The sequence below is a fragment of the Perognathus longimembris genome, chromosome 17 (assembly GCF_023159225.1).
Source record: "Perognathus longimembris pacificus isolate PPM17 chromosome 17, ASM2315922v1, whole genome shotgun sequence".
Lineage (NCBI taxonomy): Eukaryota > Metazoa > Chordata > Mammalia > Rodentia > Heteromyidae > Perognathus > Perognathus longimembris.
Window position 1 is genome coordinate 30,887,168 of NC_063177.1, and position 13,345 is coordinate 30,900,512.

Here is a 13,345-nt window from a genome sequence, read left to right on the forward strand (position 1 = left end):
CTATGCAGAAAAGGTTTTAGAGCATTCAAGAAGAACTTGCTAATTACTAAAGTGGTGAGATTGTAGACTACAGAAAATGGAAAACCTCTTTAACACCTAACAGATAAAGATGAAAAAATGTAATAAGTAGTGCATTTTAACAACAGGCCCACTACTTTTTCAACATAATCCTTCATCATCTTTTAAAAGCCTATAGGGGGGGCTGGGAATATGGCCTAGTGGTAAAGTGTTCACTTCGTATACATGAAGCCCTGGGTTCGATTCCCCAGCACCACATATACAGAAAATGGCCAGAAGTGGCGCTGTGGCTCAAGTGGCAGAGTGCTAGCCTTGAGCAAAAAGAAGCCAGGGACAGTGCTCAGGCCCTGAGTCCAAGGCCCAGGACTGGCAAAAAAAAAAAAAAAAAAAAAAAAAAAAAAAGCCTATAGGGAGTAGGTGCCCTTAAACTTAGTTTCTACTCACACTTTCATATGTGCATATTAACTATGACACCTTTTTCTCAGGTAGAAGGTACAATGCTTTGTGCTTTTACATTTTAGTTGTACTTCTTCTTTTTGCTGGTCCTGGGGCTTGAACTCAGGGCCCTGAGTGCTGTCCCTGAGCCTCTCTGTGCTCTAGGCTAGTGTTCTACCACTTGAGCCACAGTACCACTTCCAGCGTTTTCTGTGTATTATTGGAGATAAGAGTCTCATGGACTTTCCTGCTTCTAGCTGGCTTTGAACAATCCTCAGATCTCAGCCTTCTGAGTAGCTAGGATTATAGGCATGAGCCACCAGTGCCCATCTTACAGGCTTAATTGTGTTTCTTAAGGAATTTGCTTTTTCTTTTTTCCCCAGTATTATTAAAGTACTTAGTTACATGCTATAAAAATGGATTATTTTTCCTGAAAAATTTTACCAGTGGTGCCTGGATATTTATAGCATAATTTCAGGGCCATATAGGATTATCAGTACAAGCAGACGGCAGCTGAAGATATGCATATTGGGAGCTTATATGTCTGGCCTGTCATATACCAAATGACTTCCTGGGCCTTTTATAGCCTGTGAGCCAGACATCCTGAAACTGTGCTATAGGTAAATTTTATTATTATAAGTTCCAAACATCAGTCAGCAGACTAAGATTTCTCAAGCAAAATAGCTTCCTTCATTTTAATATCTGGTACTCTCATTGCTGAAGCATTGTTTTCATTCTTTTTCAGTGATTCATTTTTTATCCATTACTGTAAACCAAAGCTCAGTCTCTCACACAAAATGGCTACAACAGGTTAACAAAGAACTATACTGTACTGTGTGGATGGCAGAATTTGTTTTCTCTCTATTAGCATTGTTAGGTCCTGGCTACCTTTTCCAGCCAGTAGTTGTCCTTATAATAGTCATTTTTCAATCTTACTATTAAGTCAAGTCCTGATATTAAAACACATATTGTAAGAGAACTGCCTTTTTTCCCACTTCTCCTCCTCTCCCTCCTCCTTTTCCTCCTTTTTCTCTTCCCTCTCCCCCTCCTTCTTCTCTTCCTCTTCTTTGTCTTACTCTTACTCTTCAAAACAAGTGTTTTGTTTCTTTTTGTTTGCTCTACTTGATAATCAGTTGTTCATTGTTTGAACATCAATGTAATAGACAAGTAATGATTTTTTTTCTGGTTACTTTGTCATCTCCTTTTCTGAAAATAGACTGGTTGCAATGGTTGGTCTATGACTTAAGAAATGATTGGAATTTTATACCCTTTGATCAGTTTCCTCACTAGCAAGATCATTAAATTCTTGATATCCACGCTACATCCTAGTGTCTATAGCTAACAATATTGTACTCTTAAATTTGCTCTAAAAGCAGGCTTTGTGTTACGTTTCTTACTACAGGTACACCTGCATGCAATAGTAATAAAGGAGTGGAAAAAATGCTAGGAGGTAATCACTGTGTCTTTGTCTTTGATGGCAGTGGTAGCTTCATGGATGTATATACACTCATTTCCAAAGTCATCTGGATGGACCTATTAAATCTATACAGCTATTTACATATCAATCAGACTTCAGTAGAGTAGTTTAAAAATAAATAAGCATACGGTACAAGTAGGTTTCTGGATGTTATCAGACATGTTCCTTAAAATTTTCAAAAGACTTGGAAGAAAAAAGTCCTCACTTGTGTCCCCTCCCCACTTCTTCCTTTCTTCCTGCACTGGTATTTGAGTTTAAACTCAGAGCCTCATGCTCTACCAATAAGCTCAGCCTCTAGCTATTTTTTTTTTTTTTGCCCAGGTTCTTTCAAAATAGTTTTGCTTTTTGGCCCTGTTATGTGCTTGGACCATGATCCTCCTGTTTTGTGTTTCCACTGTAACTGGAATGACAAGTATGTACCATTACACCCAGCTTTGGCAGTTGAGATGGAGTCTTGCAAACTTTTTTTTCGCCTGGGCTGGTCTAGAACCTTGATCCTCCTAATCTCAACCTTCTACATGACTGGGATGACAACTGTGAGCCCTTGTACCAAGCGATTGGTTGAGATGGAGTCTCGTGAACTGGGCTGGCCTTGAAACATGATCCTTTCAATCTCGGCCACCTGAGTAGCTAAGATTACAAATATAAGCCACTGTACCTCAAAGAATCCTTGTTTCTGATAAAGCTGGGAAAATGTGATTAAGAGCTATTTTTTAGGCCATTCTTACCTTCATCTTCCCTGACTTTATTATACTAAACAACTGGACTTGATATTCCTTAAAAATACTTATTTTCCCCTACTTTCTTCTTCTTCATCTTTTTTTTTTTTTGTAATACTGGTGATTGAACCAGCATCGCTCTTGTAAGTACTCTACAAGTTGAGCCATCTCCCAATTTGATGGGCCTTACCTACTTTTATTCCAAACAGTTCTGACTGACACAGTATAGATGTTCAACATTAAAATTTTGATAAGAGTTAAAATGTCATTTAAAATGTACTTATGAAGGCAATATAGTCTATGGAAATGATATAATATTACATTATTAAGTCAGAAAACCTAGATAGGTTGGCATGCCAGTCTTACCAAATAAGTGCTGTATGTAGTTTGGAAAACTATTTAACAAAAGCCAGACAATTGGCTTTTGGTTTTCGAACTGTGCAATGGTGGTCATCCTATCTACCTTTCTCCACAGGGTATCTAAAGTAAGCAAATAGAGAATAGGTGTAAAAGGGCTTAATAAAGAATAAAGATACTTGTGTCTATGGGGGTATTAAATTCATAAAGAGTGAAAGGGATTTACTGCACAACTTAACCATTAGAACAATTATTGCTGGTGTTTTGGACAGTAATAATTTGCAAGTACTGAACATTCTCTCTTTCTCCTTTACTACATGAATGTGAAAGGAAAATTTTAGGAATAAATAACAGTAACAGTAAAATGAAACTATTCTACAGAAATAAGCATCTTTTTCAGTGCTTTTTTTTTTTTTTTTGGCCAGTCCTGGGACCTGGACTCAGGGCCTGAGCACTGTCCCTGGCTTCTTTTTGCTCAAGGCTAACACTCTGCCACTTGAGCCACAGCGCCCCTTCTGGCCATTTTCTGAACCCAGGGCCTCATGTATATGAGGCAAGCACTCTTGCCACTAGGCCATATCCCCAGCCATCCGTGCTTGTTTTTGAGAACAGTCTGTGAGGAGAATGGGAGAAGGAAGTGAGGAGAATTCGGTTCTCATGCTAACTGGGTCACTAATCATGTGTGTGGTTTAAAAGGAGTCATTGGACTCCCCTGGACCTCCATATTTTCCTCCTACACAATAAAGAGTTTAGTCTAGTTCTTTAAAATGCTTTCCAGCTCAATAAATCAATAACTCTAATTGAGTAGACAGGGCATGCAAACACGAACAGATAGCGGAATGCTTGCAGAGTAATTTGCTGGCAAGTGCCCACGAGTGAGGCAGTGTCTATGAGGTGTTTAGAGGAGTCACCATGAACCACCCCACTTGGGTGTCTAGCTAAGGAACAAGGCTGACATTTTGACTGATGAGTTCCATGACAATGCCTTATTAATTACAAAAGTGAAAAGAAAAACATCACACTGACCAGCACCCATCGAAGTCTCTAGACTACATCAACAGAACAAGTTAAATTCTACTTAGTGTCTTTCCATGAGTACATTTAATACTAGAGAAGCTCAATAACTTGCCCAAGGTCACATAGCTACCAAATGGCAGAAGAAATTGTTTTTGTTTAGTTATAGCTGTATAGAGATGCTAGTGCTTGAGCTTCATCCACAGCCCTTTTCTGATTGAGTTTTTTTTTTTTTTTTTCAGGTTAGAATCTTGCCTTTGACCCAGGAGTCAAACTCTGACTGCAATCCTTCTAACCTAAGGCCTCCTGCCTGGGAAGTTGAGATCACAGATGTACTCCATTGCACTCAACGTACTGATTGTGATGGGATGCTACTATTTCTTTTTCTTTTTTTGCCCAGGCTGCCTCCAGATACCATCTCCCAATATCTACCTCCTCAGTAAGCAAGGATGATAGGTATGAACTACCATGCATGACCTGAAATGAAAACCTTGGTTCTAAAGTGCTGCCTTCCAGTTGCTGAGCCTGACTTCTACTTGGCCACCCTCTACTTCAAGCACACCTCAAAGAAACTGGCCAGGCAGCTGTTTTTGTCTCCTCCCAGTGTTAGCCTTGCATAATATTTTCACATTTTTAAATTAGGTAAGGGGAGGCTGAGAAAGGTGGGATCATGGTTCCAGGCGAGTCTGGATAGAAACATCCACAAGATTCCACTTCTGTGGAAGAAGTTAGGTATGATAGTATATACATCTGTAAGTCTACCTATGATAGTGGCTCCCCAGCTAGGCACGAGCCCAGGCAGCAAACAAGATTGTCTCAAACACAGCTGGGAGCATTAAAGGGGGCTAGAGGCATGGCTCAAGTGGTAGAACACCTAACTAGAAACTCCACAAGGCCCTAAATTCAGTCTCCAATACCACTTAAGTAAATAGATAAATTAATATTTTTTTGTATTTGAATCTCCAATATTATTTTTTCTGTTGTCAGTATATCAGGAACTGGTGCTGTCAGTTCCAAATGACTTGCTGTGTATTCTGAAAGACAAACGACCCCCCCCCCCCACCCGCCCCTGGCCCCAAGCGACTGCTTGTCCTTCATTTGCTACACTGTCTGGCTTATTCTTCCCATAGTAATTGCCTTATAGTGAAACATTTTGTCTCAGGTTTGAGGACAGGAATCTTTGTGTGGGAGGTGAGGGAAGAAAAAACAACACATTATCACTGAGTTTCTTTGTAATACTTCTCGCCAGTTCATCTTGTTAGTCTTCTCCATCCACTCTCTCTGTTTCGGCCACTGGAGTATTTCCTTGAGTGGCTGCTAATAGATGAATGCACAGTGCTTTATTAAGATGTATGGCAGTGTCACCCTAGGGCCAGGCTAGGCATCTGTGGCTCTGGAGGGCAGCTGCAGTTCTTGCTTTGAAATGAGTCCCACCTTGAGTTCTCTGTGAACAATTGAAGGATTGGGCCATTCGGCCAGTGCCTGAAGTAGCTGCTGTGCCTTTCCCTCTTGTGAGTCCTCTATGGGAAATATTCTATACAATGAAATGAAAATCAACTGAGAGAGAAGTCCATCTATCATGTACCAGGCCACACACCCCGTTTCAGAAAGCTCAGAAACAATCATGTGAGAGTTATATTCTCTCTCACTCAGAGGCAATTGCTGAGTTTCAGATTGCATGTGGTGATCTTGGCAACAGCTTGGGGATGCCATTTGTGTGTGTGTGTGTGTGTGTGTGTGTGTGTGTGTGTGTGTGTGTGTGTGTGTGTGTTTGGCAGTTGTGCTGAGGGTCGCCCTTGAAAGCATGACTCTTCTTTGCATGTTAGAGAGTATGCTGCAGACCAGAGGTAGCATGTCATGTTCGAAAGTTGAAATAATCTTTAGGGCTAGAGATATAGGAAAGTACATCTACTAATTACTATGGTGTGTTCACACTAAGAAAATGTAAATGTGCCACTTGATTCAGATATTTTTGTTTTATAATCCCTAAGAGAAGTTTAGCACTTGAGGGTTTCTGAAGACAACAGGCTAGCTGAGGATGATCGACTACAAAATAGGTAGTAGAGAAATGTACATTCAGTTTGCTTTGCTGATCTTTTATAATGGATAAATGTGGTGAGTCTGTGCATATGTATGTAATATATGCTGGTATCAGGGCTTGAACTGAGGGCCTCATGCTCTTTCTTGCCTCTTTGTTGGCTCAAGCCTGATGCTCTACCACTTCAGCCACAGCTCTGCTTCTGGATTTTTGGTGGTTATTTGGAGATAAGAGTCTCATAGAATTTTCTGCCCAGTCTGGTTTTTGAACTATAATCCTCAAATCTCATCTTCCACAGTAGCTAGGATTACAGTTACAAGCCACCATCACTCAGCATTTTGCTTCCTGTACTTTTTTAAGAGTTGGATCAGAAGTCAAGATGTTCCCATTTACCTTTTCCTTAGTGCCTACTTCATGAGAGCCATTGTGTTTAGTCCCAGGAATTCTGAGCGGAATGCAAAACTGCTTCTCATGGATGTCTTAAATTATGCATTATGAATTAATTTCATCTCATAAACCTGTATATTCTGATAAATAATAACAGATCCAGTAACATTTCATGTTACAATAACCTGAAAGGACATAATGTACATTATAGAGTTTTCAAAAACCAATCTTTGGAGGCAGGTTTAAATTATTGTCACAAACATACAGCTACCTTTCAGCCACTTTTCAAGAATACCCCCAACCTTTTCTAATTTCACAACCTCTAACACCCCATTGACATTGAGACACTCTGTCTGTGCCATCAATTTTCAGGTTTCTTGTAAACTGGAGCATTCACACATGGCAGAGATCATCTTTCCTAAGACAGTCTGTTACTCAGGATTTCTGCAGTATGCATTCATGCCAAACCTTAGGCTGCCTCAATAAAACCAAATACATACATAGATGCATCAGATAATTTAACACAGGAAAACAAGATTTCTGGAATCATCTGGGTGTTATATTATGTGAATCCATAATGATAGACAGGTGTCCTCTATACAGAACAAGCAGGTTATTATGTGCTCAGATAGTAAGATTTTGCTCCTTGCCCTTTTCTCATTTTCTGCAGTTCTCTGTTGCCTCCTCCTTCTTCTGAAAGTTCACATCATCTCTCACAACACACACACACACACACACACACACACACACACACACACACATCTGGGGCTTCAGTTCTCCAATTTTCCTAAAGTCTTAGGCTAATGTTTCCATTAGTTTGTTTTTGCTTCCTTGAAGCAGGGTAATTGATTTGCCCATATCCAGATCTATACATTATGTATTAGTAGATGAGAAATCACACACAAATGGCAGGACTTGGCAGGAGGCATCAACACAGATTAGCTTGAGCTGATCAAATAATAACCACAAGTCAGCTCTGCTCTCTGCTCAATGAGTCTCTAGAGGAAAATCACAGGAATCTTTTTCTATTTTTTCACAATGGCTTTCTCTTTCTTCTACTCTTAATAAAAACATTTATTCCCTGGGCATCTCGGGGTAAAATTTAGTCCTAATCAGTAACAGTCATCATAGAATTAAATATTAAAAAGCCGAAATAGGATGGGGCTGTCACAGTTCAGGGAATAATGGTGTGAGAATTAAACTTGTATTAAAGAAACAATTAAAAGTGCTTCCAAGGTAAAATGTGGGCTCCTAGAAAGACCAGAAGGAGCTAAGGGACTGGCAGGTTGGCCCTGAGAATAAGAAAGAATTCAGTGCACTTGCTGAATCAATAAACAGAACCTGCCAAGGAGGAATTGCCAGTATTTTCTGGCTGATAGGAAATGGTTTGTCAGTGATGGGCTAAAGGCCAGCAGTATAAATTTCCATTCAAGTCTGAATAGCTGAAAAGGATCCTTGTCTCTTTTATCTGTCACTTAACAGATAGAATCTGTACGGGTGCTTGACCAGGCTAAGTCAGCACCTCTCTTAGATGCAAAGGAAAATGGGATGAGAGGTGTTTGAGCTCACCATGGCCAACACAGTCTCTTTAGAAGTGGAATCTCTGCTTAGCCTAAAGCTTTGCTTCTATCTCAGGACAGCCTGACCTCCCACTTAACCTTAACTTTATCCTGTTCCAGCTGGATGGGGGGTGGGGGTGTGAGATGGTACTGGAGGGATAGGTGCAAAGAAACCAGGGCAAGGGAGGCTGGTTTGTAGGCTAAAGCTCCCAGGGTGGCTACGCCATGTAGAAACTTCTGGATAAGGAGACCAAGAGACTTTTGAAAGTGGAGATGGGAATTCCATGCGAGTGGATCTAAAAAAGTTGGGGGGCCATTTGTGGGAGGCAGAAACACACCATAAGCCAGGAAACATGGATCTCAGTAAAGGGAATTTGAAATTCCTGTAGATGCATCACCAACTGGGGATATTGCAGTTCTGTCTTTATCCCCCTGGCATTGCACAGGATATTGAAATGTCTCATAATTGATGGGTGGATTCCTCTCCTGACTTCCACACTCTTGACTTCTTCTTGAGTTTTCCCTTTCCTCATCTCTGGCCTCCTGTGGGTCGGGACTGTGTGAGGGTTAGTACTTGAGCACAACACTTTATAGAGATCTTAGCTCACCCACATCTGCTACTTCATATGCAATGCTACTCTCAGAAGACAAGTTTATTCATCTGGTGAAGTGTTGCAGAAGTGTTCTAAGGACTCACTGTTGTGAGGTATGTAAAACCCTGTGATAAGGTCTGACAGGGTGAGTACATGATGCTATAGGTGTTCATCTGATTTTTTTCCCAAGACTCTGATAGAACCTGAGGTAGGTTTTGTGTCCTGTAGGAGCCTGTTGTTCTGTTGAGCCATCCCAGATTCCTGGATGTTATATGCTCCATGTCCTGATGCTCTCTAAGCTGGGGATTGTTCGTCCTTCCAACGTTCTTCAGTTGTCTCCATTGTCCCAATTGCTTTGTGCCTTAGCCTCATGTTAGTCCTATGAAATGATGTTAGCTTTTTAGGCAACAATCTAGGTAATATCCATCTCCCCCTCCACACTCTGATTCTGTTATTCCTCTATAACTCATGGTTTATCTGAGGCATGTTGCATATTGTACTGTATGACCAAGAGTTAACTCAAGAGTCAGGGGAAAATATCAGGCATTTCCTGTTTTATAAACTACAGCTGTTTGGGTACAACATAATTTTTTCCCTAGGCATTAAGCATTTGGTTGAGTGTTTCAACACCAACTGATAGGTATGGGAATGCACTTTGAATTCAGTACAAATAGCATATTTAAATAGCTAAGTACCATTTAATATGTCCAGATGTGGAATAGAAAAAGATGTGTCTGCTTGTTTGTTTTTTTTTTTGTCTGCAGTAGTTTCCTTATGTGTATGTGTGTGTGTGTGTGTGTGTGAGAGAGAGAGAGAGAGAGAGAGAGAGAGAGAGAGAGAGAGCGAGCACAAGTGAGTGAGAGTGCAGGATCTGTAAACATAAACAATAAAGAACTCACTTTAGAACAAATAGTTGGTTGCAGTAACTGCGTTCTGGGAGGCATAGCTGACCTTTACTGGCACGCAGTTTGCTTTGCCTGAGGAGATTCGATTTTTCAATGTGATCATCTTCTTGGGTAAATCTCCTTTTTTTGAGAATATTTTTATACTTGTGGGCTGTCAACTTTTGCCTTGCGCCTCCTGCCCTTGTTTCTCTTTCATTGCAAATTGAAAATATCCTACTCTAAGCACTTCATTTCTAGTGTCATTTCCACTTGGGCTGTTGGAGGCCTGATGTGTCCAGTAAATGATGATTATCATAGGCCAAACCTGAATTTTTGTCATGATCATGGCTCCACTGGCTTGCTAGAAAGGAACTTCTCTGTCTAATTGGTTGTTGTAAAGAGAACAATAGCCTATCACTGCATTGTTATAAATAAGTAAATATCACATTTAACATACTATATATATAAATGATAGGATCTGTTTTTGTTTTAAGGTAATCACTTTAAACTGAGCTCTTTAAAGCCAAGAGAATGAAGCATGAGATTAGAAGTCTCCAGAAGATGTGGTAATATAACAAATTGTAAAGGCAGCCAAAGAAGCTGAATTCCCTTATAAATTATTTAGGAATTCATTTCCAGTCTGAGGATTTGAGGATGTGACACTTGCCACAAAATCCTTGCGTAGGAGAAAATATGGAAGTTGTGCAAAGTTGCTCTTTGCAGGAGGTGGAGGAGGCCCTGGTGGCTATGGGTCATTTATTATTTCATTTGCTGGTGCTGACTTGGAATGATTCTGGTGTTTTATTGATGAGAAAATAGGAGCTGAGAGAGGTCACCCAGCTTCACTAAGATACCTTTGTTGACAAGAGGCAGAGAGAGAATTTAAACTAAGTCTAACTCAAGACTTGACACTCTATGTAGCTGAGAGAGCAGTGAATGGCAAGGCCTGGACACTTAAGTGGTTACTCAGTATGAGGGGCAAAGTGGCATTGAAGAAGAGCGGGAAAGTCAAAGCTTTGAAGACAGGATAGGATTTGAGAGGAAGAGATGAAGGTTAGCCTGAAGTGGGGGAAGGTAGGTTGTAGCTAGCAAGAGGAGCAAAGAAATGAGACTGAGAAAAATAGGTTAAAAAACGATCGGAAATTTAATATGACTCAGAGGCAGGCTGTGGAGAATGGAGAAGAGTGTGAGGGAGTGATAAGACTAAGAAGATGCACATAAGGCTTGTGATACAGTGTGCCATGTGACTCAATTCCAAGTAGCTCAACACCACAGTGAGGTGAGTTCAGAGGAGGAGGGGAGCAATGTGTGCATCTGTTTCTTGCACCATCTCCCCTGCCCCCTTCTGTTTATGCTGACAGAGCCCAGCCCTGGCTGTGTCTCACTGCATGATCTTTGAAGACACAGCCTATGGATCTGTGTGTAGCAGAGCACTTAACGAGTCAGCAAGTAGATCAAGGAATATTCTGTCATCCCTCAAACTCAGGGTTATCGCCTCCCTGCACCAGCATAACTGCCAGGGACACTGAAGGAGCCTGAAAGGGCTTACCCATTCATGGGCTTTATCAGGCAAAGCAGCTCTGAGGCTGTTTGTGAGAAAGACAAGATAGCAGTTTTCTAAAGGGAAAGATGGAAATGACAGGGGAAAAGCAAAAGACTTTCAAAACCAAAACACAAAATGGAATGCAAATGTGTATGTGCATGTATATGTCTATGATTTTCTTGGCTGGATCTTATGATTTAACTAGGTATCTTTGTTAAGAAGAGGGAGTCTTCACTCAGAGAAAACTGATGTCAGGATTGAGATGGAGGAACTTCTCCCCTCTCAATCAACCATAGACCTCTTTCCAAGGCACAGTACCTATCATCTCAGGTGACTTTGCAGGGCTCAAGGCTGAGTACATGAGCAGATGAGTGTATTGAGGATTCTCTAAGCAAGACAAAGTAAGCAAGTAAACCTCTTGGTTTGGCAAGCAGGTATCTGATTCTGCTGCCCTGTAGGGGGGAAGGCTGCATAGTACAAATAGGTTATGATTATATTTGCTGGTAATAACTTTGGTAGGCTCTGATTTGGCCACTGTGTGGGCCTTCTGTGTTAGTGGAGCACACTCGAAAGTTGACTAAGTTAGCATCCAGATCTGGGTTAAAATGCATGCATCTACTCAGTACATGTATATTCACATTTTTTATGTGCTAAGCCACTTGGGGAGGTTAAAGTAGAAAACGAGAGGAAAATGTCCCTCCAGCATGATAGTTTCTATTCCATTTGGATCTCAAAGTCTTTGTCTTTGGAGAAAATTTACTGCAAGGATTAGTATGTGTTGGCTCACAGTCTACATCCGGTGAAGCACCTATTTTTGTGTAACCCAAGAATGAAGAGTGGCTTTTACATTTCAAATGGTTCAGGGGAAAATTAAAAGAAGAAAAGAATATTTCCTTGTGTAAGAATGACAAGAGATTCAACATTTCCTTGTCCATGAAATTTTATTGGAGTGCAGCCGAGCCTCTTATTTATGTATAGCCTGGTTGCTTTCCCTCTACAAAGGCAGAGTTGAATATTGGTGACACAGATGGCTGAGGTTGAAAAGTCTGAAATATTTACTGCCTGGCCCTGTAGAGACAGACCTCTGGGATAAAGTCTTTGCACTCACTCATAACCTTCCTCTCCAGTTCATCGCAGAAAGGCTCTGTCAATGACCTTCCACTGTGATTGCACTTGTAAAGCAAAACAGTATTTTCCTGTTGACAGACCCAAGGACTTCCTGTTGCTTGATCTTTCAATAGAATTAGTATACAATAGGTGTTTCTCTTCTAATACTTTTTTTCCTTTCTGCTTTTCATGACACTATGCACTCCTTTCTTCTTTCCTTACTGTTTACTATACCAACTCCCCATTCTCAGTAAGGCCGCAGTTATAATAAAAGATCATGGTATTTGTACAATGTGTAACTGCCTCATCTGAGAAAACCTAGTATTATAAAATCAGTCCATGGAGCTGTGCCCAATCTGCCTCCATCCACCTCAGGCTAGTTCCCCACAACCTTTCACATTCTTTTGCTGTCCGCCATACACAAAGAAAAATATCCACACATTTCAGAATGACTTTGTTTCCTGTGGTTTTGTGACTATTCTCAGATTTTGGTTTCTGCTCCACACAGGACTATATGTGGTCTTGAGGTCAGATATGGAGCATAAACTCAGGTAGTTTAGTCTTACTGCAATATAATTCTCAAGAACACACACTCTGGAATCCTAGGAGGATGATAACTTTCAGTAGGAGAGAATAAAACCTTCAGTTGTCTGATAAGCCTCTATAAAGAAATTGGACATGATCATCTGTAACCAGATGTCCTTCCCCTCAGCAAGTTCCCCACTACAGCTCTGAACAGGTTGGATATCCTCCTGTGTGTTTGGATCCAGTTGCACCAGAATCATTTCAGAATTACAAGGAGGCTTTCCACTAATAGGTAGAGGGCATTTGTTCTCTGGGACATTCTCCAGTTCTGCTGAGCTATCTGTTGAGGTTGTCCAAATATTTCCCAAGGTTCCAGTTATTGTTATCAATAGTATTCCAATGACAATGTTGAATATGTTTTGAATGGTTTGCCCCAAACTCATAGATTGCATAGTTTTGTTAATTCTAAGCCCAATTGTGAAAAACTTAATGACATTTAGGAATACATACAATCTATATGATCTACATTATATAATATATACAATAAGATATGATATATAATCTATATAGTAGTACATATACTGTGCAGGGTACTCTACCGGATAGGGTTCACTGAAAGTATACAACTAAAATGTGTCTTGAGATGAAATTGTTACTTTTATCTTCACTGTGACAAAACACCTTAAAGG